Genomic DNA, 24,408 nt, shown 5'->3' with positions numbered 1-24,408 from the left:
AAAATGCATGAATAACACTAATGGATAGGTCTTATACTATTCAGTCTGAAAAATGACTACATAAAATATATTCTAACTTTTTTTACTCAAGTCTCGTGCTTCTCTGGAGTAGTTAAACACTGTTAATGGCTATCCAAAAGATATTCAATATTTCAGTATAGAAGGCCCAGGGTCGTCTACTGTTGGGTTCAAAAACTTAAGAGTGTTAACAACCCAATGAAAAAAGTCTCACCCCTTTTTGTATAAATCATTGGTGAAGGGCAGGGCTTCAGTTGCACAATTGCAGCTACCAAGTTTATTTTTTTAACCCTTGCTGTAGATATCCCTAAGGACACTCCCACATTGGCTAGGTCCCCACCGCTTACTGCTTAGCAACAGAGTTAAGTCCCAAATAGTAGAAGCAGCCAAGGAGGCCTCATTGTTCTAAGCAGCTTGTTCCACACTACTCTCATTTTGTCTGCTAAATAAAAGAATAACAAAAGTTGGAAGGGACCTTGTCTTATAGTTCAACCCCCTGCTGATGTCCTATAAGGTGCAATAGCAGGATATATCAGGAAGCGCCTTGCCATTATCAAATCTAATTTATTTCATTCCTCCAGAAGAAAACTGTTGCAATCTGCTTCTTGCAAGGTTCATAGAATGTGGAATTCTCACCCCATGGAGATAAAAATGCCCCTACACTACACCCATTTTGAAAACTAGCCAAAGCAGGATTGTTCCACTAAGTATTTGGCCTTTAGTTTATTATAACTAAATGGCATCTTTGACATATTTGATTTTTACCGATTGTTATTATCTTTATATAAGTTGTAATGTCTTGTTCCAATTGCTTTAATTAGTTTTTGTGTTGTCTTTATTGTACCCATATATCTTGAATGCATTTGGACAGATTATATCTACCATAAAATAAATAAACCCAAAACCTTTTTCTGTTTTTTTTATAGAAAGTTCATGAAGCATTTGCCAGTGCTTAAAATATGATCATTTCCAACAATGCACACCATTTAGTTATTATTTAACAAATATGGCTGAATAGTGTGAATATTCTGACTATTCAACCATTTATTTCTTTTAAATGTGGAGTTGAAAGTAAGATGCATGTTTATGCTGCATAGACTCCAGTATTAAAATAGTAAAAAGCCAGGATGGAATATTGTGAAACCCATATTTCTCCAAATGCTACATTTCCTATAACCATCTCTCCACAACTAAACTCTCTTGACAATTTGCTAGGTCAAGCAGTCTGGCTCTGCTATAAGGAGGAGGGGGAGAAAAATTGCTTTCCATGCAGCCAAGTTATTAAACCAGGGCACAGTGAGGGTGCCAACAAGGAGGATCTGGAGACCTTCCACTCTGTTTATGAGCTCTAATGCCAATTCCAGAGACTTGGGCTAAATATAATAATAAGCTGAAAACAGAGTTGGCAAGAGATGAATATGCCATCTGGACAAACTAGCAGGGCTATCAATGAACATGATACTCAATAAGTATGTAAAGGCATGCAACGTCTAGAATAAATATTGTATGTAATATATATAAAAAGAAATCCATTACAAATGCATTAAGGAACAGAAGGAAAGTCCTGGGAGAAGGCTGAAAGTTTAAGACATAGTTTTCTGTTAGAAGCTCCAGTGGAGTAATAAAGAGGTCACATTTGTGGTGACATTATCATGCAAATGACACAAATTGTGTACAGAGAATCCTCTGCCTATCTTGTCCCCACAGATGCTCATGATGAAAGGGTTGATAGTCATGTCATTTGTGTGAGCAGCAATCTGACAAATGGGAAGAGCAGATGAAAATCCTGGAAATATCATGGTTCTCATATGGAGAATGTTGGCCCATTTCTTCTAATTCCATTATGTAAGGTAGCATTTCTCAATCTGAGCAACTTTACAATGGTTCTGGAGTTCTGGAAGTTGGGTTCACACATCTTAAGATTGCTGAAGTTGAGAAACACTGCTCTGAAGTTTCTCTTACCCTCAGTCAAAGGATGATTGTGATGTTTAAAGAGGGGTGGGTGCAAATGTTTTACTACCGGTTCTGTGGATGGCTTGGTGGGCGTGGCAGGGGAAGGATACTATAAAATCTCCAGCCAGAGGTGGGATTTGCCAGTTCTCCGAAGTACTCAAAATTCTGCTACCAGTTTTCCAGAACTGTTCAGAACCTGTTGAATACCACCTCTGGGTGGGTTGGATTAAACCATATAATTTATAGTGAAGAATTACATTCAAAGATCAGAATTAGAGCCATGGAAGGACTATGCTTCTAAATCCAGGATTTGATTCTGTTTCTCCAATCTCTGTAATGAAGTCTATTTCTCTTCCTAAATGATAAGTCTATCATCTAGGATAGAGGTGTCAAACTCGATTCCATTGAGGGTCACATCAGGGTTGTGTTTGACCTGGGGGGGCATGGTGGGAGTGGGTGTGGTGGGTGTGGCCAGTTCAACATCACTCATGTGAGGGACACCTGATGTGGTCAAGTACTAAGGCAGGACTTCCCCCAGACCCTCCCTCCCTCTCATTATAATCTTCTTCACTCGAGACCTTCAAGTCTGGACTGCCATTTATCAGAAATAGTGTGGGCTCTCGCACTTGGGTGGGGTGTTGGACTAGATGACCTATAAGGTCCCTTGCAACTCTGATTATCTGTTACCTGTTATCCTTCCTTCCTTTTCTTCCCTTTCCTTTCCTTCCCTTTTTATTTTCCTTTCTTCTTCCTTCCCCTCTTTCCATCTTTTTCCTTCCTAGCTCTCTTCCCATCTTTCCTTCTTTTTCTTTTTCTTTCCTCTTTCCCTTTCTTCTTTACTGTCCCATCTTGGATGCTCTCTCTCCTGTATCACATAGCTCTGAATACAAGATCTGCCTTTTTGGTCTGATTACCACATCTGGACAATCTTCAAGAGGAATGTGTGACCCAGGGGTGGGATTCAAAAATCCCAGCAACCGGTTTGCTGCCCAGTTGCTGGGTAGGCGTGGCCTACCAGAACTTCCAGGAGGGTCATTTTTTGCCTTCTCAAGAGTCCAGAGGCTTTCCTCGGGCCTCTGGAAGGGCGAAAATGGCCTCCTTGGCCTCTGGAAGCCTTCCAGAAGCCAGAAACAGGCCAATTTCCCAACTTCTGGAAGGCCTGTTTTTCCACCTCCAAGAGCCTCATGTGGATCCTGCACTTGCATTGAAAATGGGCCACGTGGAGACTCTTGAAAGGGGAGGGGCAGGGTGGACAGGGACAGCTGGTCAGTTCAAATTCCAGTTCAGTGAACCAGATACAAATGTAACATCCGGTTTCCCCAAACCAGTCCGAACCAATAGAATCTCACCCCTGGTGTGACCTCATCTCCTTCAGTTTTTTGTGGATCTGAATTGCTTTTTGTATACCATGGCATGCAGTCTGTTCTCATTGGTTCAACTTGTCTGGCACTGGCAAACTATGCCATATGGCTGGGATAGCTCTGCCATGAATCCTGGCAAGTAACATAATTAAAGACCTGTCTGTGCTTATTTAAGTTAAACATATTGTTCCACAAATTACACAAATTACTTCTGCATGGAATAGGCAGAATTATAGAATTATAAGCAGATCTAAACTGATCCATACCTGGTTACTTTCAGGAGGATGTTGTCTGTGTCCTTGTTTAGATGACCTACTTAATTCTCAGCAACAGGACATACCTAAGCAGAAAATGTTTTGTGGTGATTGAATTTCATTTCTGAAAGTTAGGAACGCTAGGAATAGGATTACATAAAAAGTACTGCTCTATATGTGTCAAGTTAGAAATCAGTCCAATTTAGTTCAGTAAGATTTATTTCAGGTGGGCATAAATTTACAGCCTCAGAAGTGGAAGCTTTTTTGTGGTTAATGGCTGACATACTTATCTAATATTGAAAATAAACAAGCAAATAATACTTACACTTAAAATTTGGGGGAACAGAGAGTTGCAAAAGACTGGCACCAGCTCTTTTTTATTTAAAAAGAAGTCCTACTTGATTTTTTTTTAAAGTGACATAGTTTAAGGTCAGCACATAGCATTTGCTCTTCACTTCAGAAAGGCAAGAGTTTTCATCTATCCATTTTCAACAGTTAAGACCAAAGGGACTTTAAAAACTGCAAAAAGGAAAGTCAATTGCAGACTATCTACATCAATCTAAAAAATAAATTGGACTTAGGTGAAATAAGATGGTACTTCTGAAGTGCTGGTTCAATTTATGTTTATTTCATGGACAGAGTTAAATAAATATATTTCTACTATCCTTGAAAATTATTGTCAAATATTATCTCAAAAAATGGGAAGACTATGAAAAGAATAGTTAGGCATTTAAAAGGTTATTAAAATCCTAAGCCTTGTAACCATTTGGATAAATATTGGCATCCTTTCAGTAATTATAGAAGTCTTTGAAAAACTAATCCGAACTCCATGTATTATGTTTATCCCGTACATTCATATTCTAGACAGTGATAGTTGGCAGAAGATGAAGGAATTTTAGTAAAGAGCCAGAAGTTTATACTTCTTATGCTTTGACCTCACAAAATATTTTAAAACAGAGACCTTGGGGAAGAAACAGGTTATGCCAGACAAGCCCTTGCAAAAAGAAGTGCAGAAACATTAAACAAGCCAACAGTGGAGGAAAAAAAGATGCTTCATAATGTTTCCATCTAAACATTTCAGCAGAGAAAACATACACTCATTGTACTAATAGGGGAAAATCAAATGAGAGAGTAATAATATATTTTACTTATATTGTTATTTAATGGCATGCCAGTTTCTCAGATAATCATGTTAGTTGGAACAACATCGAACATCACCATATATTACTTTCTCCATATTTATAATTATTATAAGGGGTGGGATTCTACCAGTTCACAACTATTCACTAGAACAGGTTGTTAACATTCTAAGCAGTTCGGAGAACTGGTTGTTAGAAGAAATTACTGGCCTAATCCTGTAAGGAAGGCAGGAAGGAAACATTCTGGTGTTGCTTATAGAAACTGCCTCTCCATTAACCCTTATTACATTCTTGGCAGGACTAGACTTCCTGTCTCAGGAACGTCTCTGGAGTTTTTTTTCCCCTCCTTTGCTGGTACTTTGCTTGTGTGGAGTGACCATTCAAAGTTACAATGGCACTGAAAAAAGACATTTATGACTTTTGCAGCATCCCCACAGTCATGAGAGGCCAGGTGAGGAGATGCGTGCCTTGATGCGAGTGATATTGTGTTGGCCATACCCAGCCAATAACATGACCACCAAGCCACATGTCCAGTCACATGACCACCAAGCCATGCCCACCACCTAAGCCATGCCCACAGAACCAGTTGTTAAAAATTTGAATCCCACCCCTGATTATTATCCATGGTTTGTATGTGTGTGCTTATCTATAGCTATACCTATCTCCATGCATATACTGATGGATGTAGCTAGCAAGATGTTATACAATCAGCAATGAGGGTTTTTTTGGTGGGGTATCACCATTTCAGTGGTTTCACATAGTTGTAACACTAAAAGCCAAGTCTGCTGAAAAGATTGATTATGAAGTTCATCTTCATTTTCCCAATGGGTTTAGATCTGAATAAAGTATAAGTAACATTATTTACTTAAAATAATTCCCAATCATTCATTTTGCTTTTATTCCAGCACATAATTAATTCTGGCACTGTAATAAATATTCAGAATAATAATAATAAATAATTATGAGGGCAAGTGGATTTTACTGAAGCAGGATTAATGTCAGCAGTGGCTTTATCTACCCCAAGTTGGTCTTCTTTGAGGTAGAACCATGTGTGAATCTTGTTCTGTTGCCACATTTATCTTGAAACTGGAACTTAAATTATTGACATACCCCTATGATTATAATTAGAGTGCTATTTTCTTCCAAGAGCCCTTAGGATTTTTTCCCCAATTTTTTGTATGTGTATTCTTGGGAAATCATTATTTTGTTTATACAAATTCTAAAAACAATAACATCGTCTTGGGTGTAGTGATTATGTAGGCTATTTTCAAAGCCTATAACAATGTTCTTACACAGAAATTCTGCACTGTTCACTTATTTGTACTCTGAAAAGACACTATTATTAAATTCAGAGATGTCTGCATTTCAAGTACCTTCTTTTACAAAGGCAAGTATCTTATTTTAGATGGCTTTTACACATTAATGTGATGAGTGATCAATGTTATATGCTTCAGAACACTGAAAAGACTAACCTCTTAATAAAAACACAGAAAACTAATTTAGCTGTCTTTTAATGATGTCTTATCTCCTCCCTACCCCCAACATATGGAAAATGCACAAACCTTCTCCCTGTCTCAGTACATGATTATATGTAATAAAGCTGTGCTTTATCAAACTGATGCATTCAAGAAATCTGACAGTCATAACTCTGGCAAGATATATTCCTTACAAAAGCTTGCAATTCTCCAGGTTTGCTATTACAAATGATTTATTTCTATCATAAACCATTACCCATCTCATGGTCCTCTGACATTACAATGCTTTAGCATTCAGCACATTGTGGGGGGTAGTGCTTTTTCTTCTTGGTAAATATGAAGATTGACAGGCAGATGACAGTGCTAATGAAAAAACTGAGACTAACTCTATGGCATGTCTTTCAGCTGAATGGTTCCTGCAAACCATGCAATGGCAGCTTTTTAAAGCAAAGCTCCCATCATGCAACAGAATCCTGAGGATGGTAGACCTCACAAGGTGACTAAGCATCTACATTTGCCAAAGGCAGGAATAAGGGTGTGGGAAGTGAATTGAATTACTGTTCAGAAATAATAATTGTAAACAAAGCAAGGATCATACAGCTATTTAAAATCTCAGTAATTACAATTAGAATTATAGCTGCAGGATAACAAATATAAATAGCTACGTAGGTTACCAATTCTCTGGCAAATGTTAGTTTGTAAATATCTCTGGGTTGGGGCCTGTTTATTGTTAGTTTGTAAAACACCATGCATTTGGATGGTATTGCATAAATGAATAAATAATTAACTTTGTCATTAGCAATGGAGGAAAGTCAAGTGAAGGGTTTGAATACAAATACTGAATATCCAAGTATCATAACCTTGTATTTCTTCATAATCTGTTCTCTAGAGTCATTCTTTTAAAAAAAATTAAGAGAAGATGGATTCCATTTGCAACTCAGGATGAAAGATAAAACAGCTTGTTCTCAGCTGCATTGCTTTGTGAATTAAAATGGAGTAATGAATTTATGGTGTGCAAGATGACCATGTAAGACCTTGACCTTAATATCACATTTAAGTACAAACAACCATAGGGCAAAAATTAGAAAACTGAAGCTATTTCCTCATGTATCAAGGGAACCCCATTTAATATGATCTGATTGAATATACTACCCAGAATTTCTAAGAAATCATCCAGTTGCAGCCCTATTTACAATGTAGTTAGAATTTAATCAATTTAAATCTAAACACATTGGCTTAATTTGGTGACTGAGTGGGGTTTGGAGCTCAGGCACCAGAATGTGATAGAATTTGGGGTTGTGGGTTATGATTTGGAAGCTACACAACTCACACATGTGATTTCAATAGGGGGATGAACAAGAGAAGTATTAGAAATAAGACATGAAGATTAAGCTTTATGAAGACATGAATGTTAAGACATGAACATTAATCACCTAAAAAGAGTAATTCACTCTAAGGCAAAATATTTCAATATAAAAAAAGATCTAAAAAACCTGCCAAACAGTTAAATTAAGACAATTAAAGTCTGTCATTGAATTCTAGGGCTATCCTATGGCATTCTGATCCTACTTTACATCATTTCTCTTTTGTCCTTACCTGACCTTTACAGATCCTTGCACTTATCTGACACGCCTCCAATTTACAGAATTACAGAGTTACATTTTAATTTTAATGCTACATTTATGTTGAGACTGTAGAATTTCATATCCCAATTAATTCAATATCTCTTGGCATTGTAAAGTAGCTGTCTTTTAGAAACTAGGAGTAGCTATATTCACAAATGCTTTGCAAGGAATCGAATCATTTGACAGACAGCCAATCCTGCATTATAAAATAAAATAATGAAAATAAAAACAATTGATCAACAACTAGCCTTTGGAAGCACAGGTACTGAAGCTGAAAGTCAAATACTTTGGCCACCTAACAAGGAGTCATTGGAAAAGACCCTGATATTGGGAAAGATGAAATGCAAAAGGAAAAGGGGACAGCAGAGGATGAGATGGTTAGATTGGACATTCACACAATGAACATGAATTTGGGCAAACTGCACGAGACCGTGAAGAACAGGGCAGCCTGGCATGCTGTAGTGCATAGGGTCATGAAGAGTTGGACATAACTTAATGACTCAACTTAGTGACTAAGCAACAATCTAGACCCACTATAGTTCATTTGGTACAATTCATATTAAAAAAAAAAATCCACATTATATCTTCTGATGATATTCAGAATCACTCACTGATTCTAAGTCTGTATTACCAAGCATGAGTTAAAGCATGATTATCAAATTTTTCTGGCTCTGTAGCAACTGAGTGCCACAGCATTTGTGAAAACCACATAGTTTTGTGCAAATGCAATAGCCATTTGTCCAGTTGCATTTTATTCCTAATCCTATTTAGAGCAATTTGTTGTCAGTTGAAACTTCCATGCAGTCAAACCACAGACCCATTGGTAACCACACTTGAAGTTTGAAGTCATGCTGGTTATGTGTCCTTTCTATATGTAAGAACAGTTTTGAAGCTTGGTTGAAAAAGAAAACAAAAATTTCAGTAAAAATTAAAAAAAAAAGAATAATCATATTTGGGGCAGTTGCAAACTAAGAGGGGACCAACCTTGGAGTGTATTGCAGAATACAAATACAGAAACAACTGGAGACAAAGTAATTTGAATTCTGATTAGACAGCCACTTTATAGAGACATGAAAAACTCATCAAAATGCATAATTATAGATTTAAATGCAAGGCCAGGATATGTTTGATCTTGCATATAGTTCTAATTTTAGCACAGCAGTTATCCTCACCAAGTTTTATGTTAACTTTCATAAATTGAAACTTCACAATATTTCAAACTGGATTAGAAATGTTAATGGGTTTAACACCTGCATTTATCAGCTAAAAAATAAGAAAGGCACCACTGTACTATGTTACAGTGCTTTTCCTTCGGAAAGAGGGAATATCTCAGATAATCCATTTAAAATATGCTAGCAGAGAACTGCTGTCAGAGCTTATTTGCCTAAGTGTTTAGTAAACTCTGCTTAATTGTCAACAGTATTTCAAAGAAGAAGAAGGAATTAACAAATATTAACAAGGTAGTTTAATCCCAATACATTACAAATGGAAAATGCATTTCCTCATTCATTTTCCTTCTAGATAATACTTTCTAGTAGTAACCACTATGTATGTGTCCTTTTAACTATAATGTTCCTATATTGTATGAGCAACTTTGAAACTAAAGCAAATAATTTAAAATATCCTCATGAAGCAGAAGTTTTACTTCTTTCCCAGCAAATGAATGTCTAATATAATAAGAGGACATCTTGAAAATGAAATACAAAAGTTTACAAGTTTGGAATAGTTAGGGAAAAAATGATAAAGTAACCTTTGGATCCATAACACCACATATGCCATTTGTCATTTTAATATTTGATTTTATAACGTCTGAATAAGAAAACTGAAATCTGGTTGTTGTAATAGTAATCATTTGTTTTGTCAACAAAACAGTATATCAAATGATTTATATAGTATATATTGAAGCATAAAGACAACATGCCATGTATAGTTTATTTAAGAAAGAAACAATACTTTTCATCCTGAAATGTATTTCAATTTATTTTATTTGTAATATACAGGTAAAACGCAAAAAAATTAGAATATTGTACAAAAGTTCATTTATTTCAGTAATGCAACTTAAAAGGTGAAACTAATATATAAGATAGACTCATTACATGCAAAGCAAGATAGTTCAAGCAGTGATTTGTCATAATTGTGATGATTATGGCTTACAACTCATGAAAACCCCAAATCCACAATCTCAGAAAATTAGAATATTACATGCATTCAATAAAATAAGGATTCTACATAGAATTGGACCTCTGAAAAGTATAAGCATGCATATGTACTCAGTACTTGGTTTGGGCACCTTTTGCAGCAATTACTGCCTCGATGTGGAGTGGCATGGAAGCTATCAGCCTGTGGCACTGCTGAGGTTTTATGGAAGACCAGGATGCTTCAATAGTGGCCTTCAGCTCTTCTGCATTTTTCGTTCTCATGTTTCTCATCTTTCTCTTGGCAATGCCCCATAGATTCTCTACGGGGTTCAGGTCAGGCAAGTTTGCTGGCCAATCAAGCACAGTAATCCTACGGTCATTGAACCAGGTTTTGGTGCTTTTGGCAGTGTGGGCAGGTGCCAAGTCCTTCTGGAAAATGAAATCAGCATCGCCATAAAGCTCATCTGCAGAAGGAAGCATGAAGTGCTCCAAAAATCCCCTGGTAGACAGCTGCGTTGACCCTGGACTTAATGAAGCACAGTGGACGAACACCAGCAGATGACATGGCTCCCAAAATCAACACAGACTGTGGAAAATTCACACATCAAACATCTTGCAGTGCGTGCCTCTCCATTTTTCCTCCAGACTCTGGGTCCTTGGTTTCCAAATGAGATGCAAAAGTTGTTCTCATCAGAAAAGAGGACTTTGAACCACTGAGCAACAGACCAGTTCTGTTTTTCTTTAGCCCAGGTAAGACGCTTCTGGCGTTGTTTGTTGTTCAGGAGCGGCTTGACAAAAGGAATACAACATTTGAAGCCCATGTCCAGGGTCTGTCTATGTGTGGTGGCTCTTGATGCACTGACTCCAGCCTCAGTCCATTCCTTGTGAAAGTCCCCAACACTTTTGAATGGCCTTTTCCTGACAATCCTCTCCAGGCTGCAGTCATCCCTGCTGCTTGTGCACCTTTTTCTCCCACACTTTTCCCTTCCACATAACTTTCTATTAATGTGCTTTGATACAGCACTTTGGGAACATCCAACTTCTTTTGCAATTACCTTTTGAGGCTTTCCCTCCTTATGGAGGGTGTCAATGATGGTTTTCTGCACAACTGTCAGGTCAGCAGTCTTTCCCATGATTGTGATTCCTACTGAACCAGACTGAGAGACCATTTAAAGGCTCAGGAACCATTTGCAAGTGTTATGGCTTAATTAGCTGATTAGAGTGGGACACTTTGAGCCTAGAATATTGAACCTTTTCACAATATTCTAATTTTCTGAGATTGTGGATTTGAGGTTTTCATGAGCTGTAAGCCATAATCATCTCAATTATGACACATCACGGCTTGAACTATCTTGCTTTGCATGTAATGAGTCTATCTCATATATTAGTTTCACCTTTTAAGTTGCATTACTGAAATAAATGAACTTTTGCACGATATTCGAATTATTTGAGTTTCACCTGCATCTACAACTCAAGATTCTTTAAACAATCACTGAGGTTTTGGTTTGCTAGGGGGAAAACCTGGTTGGTACATGGCCATTTATTTCTCTCACACAGATGGGAGATTCTTACATGTAGTAGTTCATATCTGTTTATCTGAGAACCTTCCAGCCAAATAACAATAGTTAACAAACCTCAAATTTTGGAAAGGAATGGAAAATTAAGAAATGGAGGAGTTATTGGTATAAGATTACCATATGAAAGAATTCTGTTGTTCAATTTATCTGTGAACTTTATATAAAACTTGATGAACCTTTGTTCACTCAGAAATAGCATAAAGTAAAAGGGGTTTGGTTTTTCAATCACAATACTTTAAGAATTATTCATTTCTATCAAACATGAAACAGAATTGTTCTTAAAGCTTCTTATCTCCAATTATAAGGAGCTATAAAGGAGAAAGAGAGAATTGAATTTCCAAGCTGAATTTTAAATTTCAGCCTTAAATTGTATCCAGGGCTGATGAAAGAGGCAGAGGCGGGGGTCGGGGGTCATGTATGTATGTTCTGAGATGAAGTGAACCATGTTCTGAATTGCTGAATGGAATCCTATTTGGTATATGAACATTTGTTCGTAGTGGTGAAATTGTTATTGTGTCTGTAATGCTGATATTTCATAATGCTTAAGAGGATTTCAGAATCACTTTGGGAATTAGTATGTTGTTGCACAGAGTTGCAGGTATGGAAATTGCACTGTTTTTCAAGAAGCAGATGGACATTGTATGAATTTAATCAAGTTTATCAGTACCTTTTGAATCTGAAACTAACATTTCCCCACAGGAACGATAGCACGGCATTCTGTGATAGAAATAAGCACATTAAAAAACTCCTCAACATCCCTTCTGCCCTTGGTGACCTTGCCAATAAGAAAGCTTGACACAATGATTGGGATGAAAATATATTAAAGGTCATAACAACCCACTCCAGTGCTTCTGTTCGTGAGGTGATTATTTTATAAAAGAGCATCTACAATAATTCACTTTCTTTCATATAACAGCTTTCATATAACAAGTACATTGCTTTCTCAAGCAGCTGCACAATTACATGGACACTTAAGATCGTTGCTATTTTCCATTTCACCTGCACTAAATTACTTTGTCACTGCTGTTGAGTCAGGGCACTGCAAAAAAACCTGGCTTCATAATAGTGTGTATGCTCATTCAGAAATTAAACATCTCTTCACACGTTAAGCACGTATGCAGTTGATCGGAGCTATTATTTTATTTTTATTTTATTCTGCCTTGAAATGTATGAAAATCAGGATGAAGTATAAGAAATAAATAACTATCTCAGAATGCCTAGTCTCTCTATTGCTCTCATAACAACAGCTTGTTTTATCTACATAGACTTTTTCCATGCTGATGAACACCATGCAGGTGTTTTTAACTTCCTCTCCCAGAATTTCAATATATCTAGTGGGCATCAGGTTCTGAGACACTGTTTGGTATCACACCCTCAGGTTAATTTTACCTCGGATTGGACAGAAGTGGAGCAAAAAGTTGAAAGTCTCAAAAGAAAAAAACCCTACCAATGAAAGTAGTGTGAAAATGGCATCAATTATCTAGAGAGGCAATGGGCTCCTTGCTACTGGATATGTTCAGGGAGACAGGCAAGACAGTCATCTAACCTTAATTTAGATTTCTGCACAGAGCAGAGAACTGGACTCGCTTGGCATAAAGAGCCTTTTCCAATTTGATAATTCCTTGACAATAGCTGTCTTGTGGGGAAAGACAGAGAAAAAGTCTTTGCACAAAGTAGCTTGTCAAATGTAGCTTGTCAAATATAGCTTCAGCAGTGGCTCCTTAAGGGCTTTAATATTTATATCTGATATTTAACAACATAAAATGATGTGTTTTGCTTTTTTTCTAAACACTTTTGCTGGCTTTTCAAAATCTTATTGTTTCCCCAAGTGCGGGCTACAGAATGGAACATGTTATGCCAGCAGCAGCCCATCACTTATAGTAATGAAGGTGCCTTCAGGGGAATGAGATTCCAGTTAGGATCTCTCAGGGTACTTTGTGTTGGAGGGAGATATATTTGATTGGAGAAGTGTTCCTTGCCAAGCTTTTGTGCAAACCTCTTTTCTTTTCCAGCTGCTACGTTTGAATTTTAATGTGAATGTTCTTGCCTCCATCCAACCAAAGTATAGGGTGTGAGGAAAAAAATCAGATCCAGATATCATATAAAATCAACCCATCAAAATTGCCCCAAAGCCGCCATAAATATGTGTTTGTTTTCAACCACTGTAATGATGCAAGTCAACCAAAATCTAGCAAGTCTTATCAACCTTCAATTCCTATAACATTCAGTAAAAATGCACCATGTTTTAAAAATAATTTTAAAAGTAGGGCATATATGCTTCTCTTATTCTGTTATTTCTTTCAAGTCTGCAGCAATTCAGTAAAATGGACATTTTCTGCAATAAAAAGGCATAAGAAAAGAACCACTCTAATTATAAAAAGCTGAAACTCATGACTTTTCCTTTGTACCCCTGTAATCTCTGTGGTCATCAGACCATTGTCTCTTGATAAAGCTGAATTCTAGGCACCCAGCTGATGGATGAAGAAAAGATATTCTGTGCCTGATAAAGTCTGTGCCACTCTGCTGGTAAATTGTGAATTCATGTTTGGAGGAGAATCTATATACTTGTAGCAGTATGGAAAGAAAGGCCCATGGGACTTGGGATGTCCTTAAATTGACAATTGAATTGTGAGAATAAAAATACTGGATATCCACTTGAACATCATGGTTTTGTTTCATAAAAAGCTGTTATTGTTTAGTAGTGGAAAATGCAGAGGTGACTCAAGCCAATTTTTATAAGATTTAGGATTCCATTTTTTAAAAGTAAATTCAAGTGGCATGATATCATCAAAGGGGCAGCCCCAAATTTCCAGATTTAATTGTGTTTAGATGAGGAGTGCTTGAAGTGGGATGAGACAAAATACTACAATTGATTCAGTCAGCAGAACACTTTTTAATTTGTTAAAAATATCTTACAAACTACTACTTGATCTAAGATTGCCATAATGGTAGGATGATCTTGAGAAGTTTCAAGAAATGAAAAAAATAAGTCTCAAATCTTCGTGTGATCTGCAGATTCCCCACCTTTGCTCATATCCTAGAATGCCCAGACCCCTACACACAGTTAAATATAAACTCATAAACTCATCCTCACATAAAAAACCCACCCTAAAACTATACTCATGGTAATCATAATCCTCGATTTCCAATGTTTATTGGCAAACAGTCAATGAGACAGTGCTAAAATCAGGAAATTAGCACTAAGGACATCTTCACAGGGGATATCACCTGTGATTGTGCTATCCTTAAGAAAGACTTAGCTGTCTTTTCCAATGCTTCAATACGGGTGGAACATTTGTACTAATAGAAAAAGCTAAATTTGTCAGGAGAGTACTTCACTGTTTCTTTTCTCCACCAGAAACAAATGGCTATGTACTTTCCTAATGGTGAGAAAAGAATTGGGAACTAATCACTTTTCTGTTGCCAAATTTATTTTTCTTTAATGCTAAATGAAACCTGACACCAATTACACCTACTACTAGCAAATGCTTTCAGTCTATAAAAGCTCTCTTGAGACCAAATCTGCACTGCAAAGCTCATGCCTGAAATATCCAGTCAATTTTTAAAGATCGTTTTGATTCACATTGTCTTCTCCTTGTCGGATGAAGAATTTTGGAGAATTCAAAAGTTTTCATGCTGTTTTGAATCATTTTGGGTGAGCTTAATAAGTATTTTATCTAATTATAGATTTGTATTGTATTTTGTGTGATGAAACAACATGACTACGACTTCTTAATATAGTTGAAGGAAGATTCTAAGCTTTACCAACTGTCACCACAGCTTAACTGAAAAAATTAGCTAAATAAGTGAACTAGTAAGGAGCATCTTCTAGAAAAGTAGAAGTTTTAGTTCTAGTCCTGGCATACTTAGTGGGTACCAATTAACTTAGCTATTCCCCAGACTTTTCAGTTGTATGGCTGTTGTAATATGATTTTTGTTTAAAACTCTGGAATTAAAATATACATTTCAATATACATTTTGAACATTTTAAAAATATATATATCAAAGTGGATATTCACTTCATTCTAAAATAAGTCAAATGTTTTGATGCTCAAAAATCTTACTACATCTGTTACCAGAATTTTTCTATTTTTTACAAAAAGAAAAAAAGAAAATTATCTCTCTCTCTCCCTCTCCTCCCTCCTTCCCTGTAGTTAAGGATTTCTTTCTTTGTTTCCAGCATCAGAATAATGTGAAAATGCATCATGATGGATGCAGCAGCCTTGAGAGGTTCCCTGCAGGAGATCCAGAGCTGGTCTGGTCCAGCACCAGGGACAGCAGGAATCACCTGTAAAGACAGGGAGACAAAGAAGGCAGGGGAAAGGAAAAAGCTTTGTCTTTCTTTTTAGTTTAAGAACACTGTTTATGTATGTATACAGGACTGTACATGAAAATAGTATTATTTTGTGATATCTGACCTGTATTTGACCCTGAATGTTTAGGGGGTTCCCTAAAACATGAAAAATATTTCAAGAGTTCCTCCAGGCTCAAAAGATTGCAAAAGTATAGTATGCATATAATTAATTTCCACAACAGCAATTTAGATCCCAAATCTAAGTGATTAGCAGAGCCTTGGAACAATCTGGACATTGGGAGTCCCAGAATACTCTGCAGGTACCAAACATCCTGAGGATCTTTCATTATTGAGTTGTCTTCACTAAAACCAATAGCTGCCTAACAGAGGTGGTATTCAGCAGGTTCTGAACCAATAGTGGAAATTTTGACTAGTTTGGAGAACCGGCAAATACTACCTCTGACTGGAGATTTTACAGTATCCTTCCCCTTCCACCAAGCCACGCACACAGAACTGGTAATAAACAAATTTGAATCCTACTACTGCTGCCTATGTGTCAGCCCTATACAGACTTGACTGTATCAGACTTGAACACCAAACTCATGAATATTAACTATAGTATTACAGTAACAGAATCTTGCAACTTTGATTATGTCTCCTCACCCCCAGCCTTTATCATGATGAGAACTGTCAGAATATATTCATGAACTGGAATAGAGTATGGTAACAAGGTCAGCCAATGAATAGGCATAGCAACTAAGTCAGCCAATGAGGACTGTTTGGACACTGAAACTAGAAGTAGCCTAGGCATGGCTCTATATTAAGCTCTGCAGCTCTGAAGCTATGTTAAGCTCTGAGTCTGTCTATTGAAATGAAACTGCTTTTCTCCTCTGCTTGCCTGCTGAACTAAAGTGAAAGAGAAACTTGCTTGTCTGCCTGCTTCTGTTTGAGTTTGCTCCATGTTGGAGAAATCTACAACTGGTATTGTAAAATTTACTTAATATGTTTATAAAGATGTTAAATGAAGTATCAGCCATCTGTGTTTATTCCTCTGGTGCTGAATTAATGCTGCAAAACTCTGAACAAGAACTAGGGAAGGTCAAGCTTGACATGGTTTTTTCAATTCCATTTCTACTGATATTTCTACTGATATTTCCCTTACCTGAATGTTGACTATGGCTTTCCTGCTCTTCAACAGGTTATTGTCACAACCTTTCACACTAAAGCAACAAACCATAAATTAGTTTTAGACTCATAATTCTGTGTATTTTGTTGCAATTTTTCAGCTTTTCATAATCTCATCCCTGACAGGACCTTCATCTGCATCTTAATATGTGAACCAAATGACTTTAGACTAAGATAACCATAAACAATAAATTGATTCTGGACTATTAAAATGCCATGATAGGATGTGACCAAATGTTGTCTGAACAGTGAGATTGCAGGTTTATGTTTTTATGACACCAGAATATCACAAGCCCAGATAAATGTGGCAAGTGACCATGACTCATTTGGTAGTATTCTAAGACAATATAGGGTTAAATGTTAATATAGAACATTTCGTTCTACCCTTTTTAGTCTTTTGTTATTAGCTTTACATACATTCTAATACAACAGGTAACCATGCTGAGTATAATTCAGGATTATTGCCAATTTTGGGTGATCCTGGGTGGTTTTAGGAGTCCAAATAAAGAGATTAAATAAGACACTGCATAGATTTAATGATTCAGACATTGATCACCAGTATGCGATGGCACACCATCATTACATTCTCTTTAACTGCTTTCATGAATGATGGCCGCTCTGAAAAATATTGCATGGCGCACCCTCTTTCAGGAGACCTTCTCTACCCAAAAGTTTATTTGTTAGCAATGGCAAATGGAAAACTACCTTTTTAAAGTATCTGATGGTATCCTAAAACTAGGATATAGCAAAAATGGAGTGAAGGGATGGTAAGGAAAACTATAAAGAGTTCTGAAGAAACAAAGGGCCCTAAATAAGCTCAGGACCTTGAATACATATTTCCTATAGAACTTTGAGGTTTTGAGGTATTTAATGAAATTCACTTTTTCCTTCAGACATTCAATACGGTGAACTGTAAGCCATCCAACATGAGGAGGGGAATCAGCAAAGGTAAACTCAGATGAGTTTTGCCTGAAGCTGCCATATGCCTGTGTCAGGACTGTATCTCAGCCAAATGGATTTTGCAGCAGCCAGCAGCTTGAAATTGCTATCAAAAACAGGATACAAAATCCACAATACAAAAGAGCTATCTAGAGCTCCCTAGTTGTGAATCCTATGCATAAGTCCCAGATGCAGATATTTAATCCTTGTTTGTAGCCAGTTTTCATCATTCTTGGCATGATGTCTAGATCCTGAAAATGTGTTGGCACCTGTTTGTGCCTAAGAACTGTGTAACTATTTCTTAATTTATGGAGTGAATCAGTGTGTTCAGTCAGTGGCCTCACAATGAAAAACCCTGACAATGAGGCCCTGTCAGGTTTTTGGCAATAGCATCCTGAAAGACATAAAAACAAGTTTAAACACTATCATTTGTGCATAATTCTCTCTTGGCATCTCTCTCCTGCTGCCACAATTTGCAGCCTGAAACCACTTATTTCTCTTCTCCTGCCTCTAGAAATAGTCCAGCCTTAAGTGGATTTAATTCCAACCCAGAAGAGAAACAGCCTTGTCAGGGCTTGGTTGTATGTGTATGTTTGAAACAACAGGGCTTCCATTTGCTGCACAGCTGCATTACTTTGAATCTTGGGGCTGAGCCAGAACTCTGTACCCACAGAAAACTGTCTGGAATGATAAATACACAGCTGCCTGTGGAAAGGGCCACAAGCATAATAGATAGCCATGTCTCAACTAGACTTTGTCTGGGTCTACACAAACTATTAATCTGCTGTGTGTGCATGTGTGTGTTAAATATTGCAAAGCATTTGCAAAATGTGGATGGCCTGCAATGAGAGGATAGCAAGAAGCTGTAAATATTTTCCAAAGGTGTGTGCCAAGGCTGATTTACAGCCGTTAAGCCCTCTTGTTGCAAATAGTTCATAAAGCCTATGACCTAAGTACTTGCCCACAGGGCCACAATAACATTTATCTAGTATAAATTAATGTATTTCAACCACTAATTCAATTTGGCTAGCTAATTCTTATGGTTTTGGCAGAGCCTGGCCTCTGCAACAAAGCAGAATTCTTACAGAAATGACTCACCGTTCTGGCTGTTTTGTTTCAGTCTCCTAAGTGATATTTGAACAAAGAGGTCTGTCGGTGGAGCAGCCATAAAACTCTATCTTGAGAAAAGGTTGGGATCAGCACTAATTGAAACTTCCTTTTCATAGGTGACTGATCAAAACCAGCTGTGAACATGAACCAGAAACGTATTTAGATATACATTATATTACAAAACCAACAAAGCTCTGCAGCTGAAGCACTCATATTCATAGGGGATACAATCCTTCTAAACAACAAATGATTCGATTTGCTTCTTCTATTTCGAAGATATTTCACAATGCCTAATGACTCCAATCTGCATTATTATGTTAATCATAATTTTAATATTATATGAGAAAGACTGGATCTAACTTACACATTGGTATAAAAAAACAGTACACCAAATACAAGCTAGGTGGATATGACCTCGTTGATGACCCTTACTCTGTCAAGAACCTTGGAGTACTCATATCAAATACCTAAGTGCCAGAGCTCACTGTAACAGCATTGCCCAAAAGGCATTAAGAGTTGTAAATCTAATCTTACAAAGCTTCTCCTCTGGTAATATTGAATTGCTAACTAGGGCATACAAACCTTTGCTAGACCAATACTTGAATACAACTCATCTGTCTGGAATCTGCACTGTATAACGGACATCAATACAATTCAGCGAGTCCAGAAGTATTTCATGAGAAGAATACTACACTCCTCTGCTCACAACAGAATATCCTACATCACCTGGCTTGAAATTGTGGGCTTGGACAACCTAGAACTACACTGCCTACAGTTGGACTTAAGCGTAGTATACAGAATTATCTGCGACAATGTCCTACCAGTCAATGACTACTTCAGCTTCAACTGCAACAATACAAGAGCACACAACAGATACAAACTCAATGTAAACTGCTCCAAACTTGACTGCAGAAAGTATGACTTCAGCAACAGAGTGGTCAATGCCTTGAATGTACTACCTGACTCTGTTATTACATCCTCTAATCCCCACTCCTTTAACCTTAAACTATCCACTATTTATTTATTTTATTTATTTATTTTTCTCAATTGCTTACAAGATAATAGATATAAGTAAAAACATAGTTATGAATACATGGATACATACAAGAAAAATAAAAAGAAAAGAAAAGAAACAATAGGACAGGGACAGTAGGCATGTTGGTGTGCTTATGCATGGCCCCTACAGACCTCTTAGGAAAGGGGTGAGGTCAATAGTAGACAGTCTAAGGTTAAAGTTTTTGGGGTTTGGGGAAGAAACCACAGAGTCAGGTAGAGCATTCCAGATATTGACCACTGTGTTGCTTAAGTCGTATTTCCTGCAATCAAGTTTGGTACGATTAACCTTGAGTTTCTATCTATTGTGTGCTCTTGTGTTGTTATGGTTGAAGCTGAAGTATTCATTGACAGGTAGGACATTGCAATGTATGATTTTATATACCATACTTAGATCAGACCGAAGACGGCGTAATTCAAGGTTTTCTAGGTCTAGAATTTCAAGTCTGGTGGCATAAGGTATTCTACAATGAGTAGAGGAGTGGAGAACTCTTCCTGTGAAATATTTCTGGACTTTCTCAACTGTGTTAATATCAGATACATAATGTGGGTTCGAGATTGATGAGCTGTATTCGAGTATTGGTCTAGCAAATGTTTTGTATGCTCTAGTTATTAATGCAATATTACCAGAGAAAAAGCTACGTAAGATTAGGTTAACAACTCTTAACGCCTTTTTTGCTATGTAGTTACAGTGGGCTCTAGTACTTAGGTCATTTGAGATGAGTACTCCAAGATCCTTGACACAGTTTGGATCATCAACAAGGTCTTGACTATTCAGCCTGTATTTTATTTTCTGATTTTTTTTTGGAGGACAGAGCATTTATTTGTTGAGATTTGAAGTTGCTATTTGTTTGACCATTCTGATACATAGTCAAGGTCTTTTTGAAGGGTAGTAGTATTGTCTGTGGTGTTGAATAGCTTTACATCATCAGCGAAGAGAACACATGCTTCTATCCAGTTATGCAGGTGTCTAGAGATACCCTAAGATTTTAGTTTTAGGAGTAGTTTGCCATGTACCACCGAATCAAAGGCTTTACAGAAGTCTATGTAGATTGCATATATTTCTTTGCCCTGATCGAGTTTTGTTGTCCATATGTTTTTGCAGTGTAAGAGTTGCAGATTACAGGATAGTTTTTCCCTGAAACCAAATTGTTTATTATAGAGTAGGTTGTTTGTCTCTAATTGGAGGATGATGGATTGGTTAATAATTGATTCCATGACTTTACAGGTGATGCAGCATAAAGAGATTGGTCTGTAATTTTTAACTAGGCTGGGCTCTCCCTTTTTGAAGATGGGGATGACCGTGGCTTGTGACCGTAGTTTTGGCAAGGAGCTGGACCTGAAAGATTTTTCAAAGATTATGCTTAGAGGTTCGGCTATGGCAGTAAATAGCTTTTTTAAGTAGGCACATATTCCATCCGGTCCAATAGATAGAGATGGTTTTAGATTGTGCAGTGCTTTTTCAACAATGTCTTCTGTAAAATCGATATGTATTAGATCATTGTAATTGTGGTTCGACTAGAAAATACTGGGCATGATCCATTGCTGTTTACAAATACTGAGCCAAAGAATGTGTTAAAGAGGTTGGCTTTAATGTTGTCATCATTGCAGACTTTACCATTAGGTCCTTTCAGGGGTGGGATGGACCTTGAGTCTTTTAGTTTGTTGTTTATAAAATTGTAGAAAGCGCAGGTGGAATTGGTGCATAGAAGGTTTTCCTGTTGTTTAATGTGATAATTGGTGCATTCAGTTCTAATCTGGTGGCATAAATTTTTGTATCGGCTTTTGAAGTTGGCAACGTGACCAGATTTGTTTTTCCGCCAAAGTGATTTCTTTTTGGATTGAAGTTTCCTTATTGTTATGGGTAATTTGTTTTTTTCTGATTTGGGGAGTTGTTATTGGTACATATAGTTTGATGACTCTTTTGACTTCAAGTAAAAGTATGTTGCAATGGTCTTCTGCAGTATTGCATCCAGTGAATAAAAATTGATGAGAGATCGTTGTTTATAAGATCATAGTTGCCTTTTTTTAAGTTATAATTGGGGATTCTGTTGTTGTGATGATTTTTGTGTGTACATATGTTGAGACAAAAGTCAATCATGTTGTGATCACTGTTGGAAAAGGGTTCTTTAATTTGTATTCCATAAATTGAATTCAAACTATTGCAGAAGATGAGATCGAGGCAGTTGTTAAGTCTAGTGTTGTTGGTTACTAGTTGTTCTAGTCCCAGATTTGTTACTGCATTGTAGAAGGTTGCATGTGTGGGCTCAGTTGTACATTCGTTAAGGGTCCAGTAAATATGAGGTAGATTGAAGTCACCAAGAAAGATAAAAGCGTGTGGGCAGGATGCTGCCCATGTTAGTAGTGTATTTAGTTTGTTTGCACGTTCAATGTCATAATCAGGGGCTCTGTAACATAGTAAGAACCAAAATGTGATATTTAAGGACAGTTCACAGGCGATGGTCTCAGGAATAGCAAGCTCCTGGAGTAACTTGGATGTTTTTTAGATGTAGGGACTTTTTATAGATGATAGCAACACCACGTCCTCTATGGATGTCACGATCTGATCAGTAAACATGATAGTCTATTTCTGTGGTAATGGAGTCAGGGAGAGATGTGTTGAGCCATGTTTCACAGACAAAGATAATGTCGAATTTAGCTGTATTTAGTAAGAGGAGAAATTCAGGTATTTTATTTACAAGGCTTCTTGCATTGAGTAGCTTACATTTAAGGCCAGTTGTGGTTGGAATAGAGGTAGTTAGGGGCATGCGTGCCTAGTTTTGAATGATGTTGGATTGGATGGGGTGGGGTAGGATGCGGAGTTGTGGGTTATGTGACTTTCTTTTGATGCAATCAGCTCAGTAGTCAATGTATAGGTCCTTTTCTCCATTGTCTAGACAGTTTTTGAGTTCTTCACAGAGTTCACAGGAGCGGATTCTTTGCAGTATGGATAAGTCTGGTCTTGAGTGAAGTTTTTTGTGGTTGGGATTGGTTTTTGCAATGGTGTTTATTGACCTTACCCCATTCCTAAGAGGTCTGTAAGGGGCATGCATAAGTACACAATCATGCCTACCGTCCCTGCCCTATTGTCCTCATTTATTTGTACCTATTTCCTATATTTGTACTCATGTTTATACTTATTCCTATTATCTTGTAAGCGATTAACAAATCAAATAAATAAAATCAATAAATAAATATAGGCTCTTTGTGCTTAACTGGCTTAGATCCAGTAGCATCTGCAGCAAACATCAGGGTACAAAATCGTACCCTGTGCACATCATGCCAAAGCCAACATTATGTGTGTGTTAAGGAATTCTTTCATTTCAACTTCAATTATAATCAGATTTAAAATAAGTCTACTGGATAGCAACTGTTAGTTATTCACCATTGTAGGTGTGTCCCCAATCTACAGAACAAGAATTCTCTTTTGAGGAAAGGTGCGCAGGTTTGTAATTTAAGGAAGAGAGAGGTGTTCACCTTTAGTGATATAACTTATTTTTCTGAAAAATACCTTTCCTCCTGTATTTCAAGAATCCATTTGAAATTTAGACAGCTCCAGACAGATGAAGTCATAGGCATTGATATGGGTAGAGAGAAGGGGGTGGAAGGACTTTGAAATATAATCAATGGTTTCTGTATGATCCAACAAGAGGGAGTCTGCAGAGAAAACAGAGCTTTTCTCTGTTTCTCAAATGTTCTCAGGCTCTGTTCTTTCATCTCATTTTGTGCCTCAAGTCTAAAATGTAGTTTGACTGGCACATCTTGCTCAATAGACCTGATTTAGAACTATTAAAAGGTAGGCACAATTAAAAGAAGTAGTGGCAGGCAAACCTTGATCTTTATTTTAGTCATTGTCAGGATGCTCTAAAGGCCACCAATAAAAAGATACCTCTGTCTTCTTATAAAAGTACAATTATAGGGCCCCCTTTCAGAGAATGCTTACATGTAGGAGAAAAGAGACAGGCACAAAAGAACGAAGATTATTTTTTTAAAAAAGAAATTATATACTATGTATAATACAATACTTACAGGAAGAAAATAGCTTAGTTTTTAAATAACTCATTAGATCATAACCACACAAAATCATTAGACTGACTTTTCATTAAATTGAAAAAAAAAATGGCAATATGAATCCATGACTTTCATCCAACATTAAAAAATATTTGATACATCCCATGCATGATAAAATTCAAAGTTTTTCATAAATTAGTAAGGATCATTTTAATAAATACAATATAACAATAGCATGGGCCTTACTGAAATAATTGAAATTCTATAGAATAGGGT

The 24,408-nt window shown here is 37.0% G+C and overlaps 1 long non-coding RNA gene across 1 annotated transcript in view; it reads right to left on the bottom strand.

Annotated features, from left to right (window-relative positions):
• Positions 1–15,760: 15,760 nt before the first annotated feature.
• The window catches only part of LOC148127331 (uncharacterized), a 43,268-nt gene continuing 34,620 nt past the window's right edge, over positions 15,761–24,408 (bottom strand). Inside the window, exons 2-4 of the long non-coding RNA XR_015741499.1 lie at positions 19,057–19,202; positions 16,997–17,054; positions 15,761–15,828 (exon numbers count right to left, since the gene is read on the bottom strand). This is a non-coding gene — a long non-coding RNA (uncharacterized LOC148127331). The remainder of the gene's footprint in view (positions 15,829–16,996; positions 17,055–19,056; positions 19,203–24,408) is intronic.

This window comes from Pseudonaja textilis, chromosome 2 (genome assembly GCF_049901715.1).
Source record: "Pseudonaja textilis isolate UNSWEBS1 chromosome 2, rPseTex1.2, whole genome shotgun sequence".
NCBI lineage: Eukaryota > Metazoa > Chordata > Lepidosauria > Squamata > Elapidae > Pseudonaja > Pseudonaja textilis.
The sequence above is the reverse complement of the archived record's forward strand: the minus strand, read 5'-3'. Positions and strand labels throughout refer to the sequence as shown.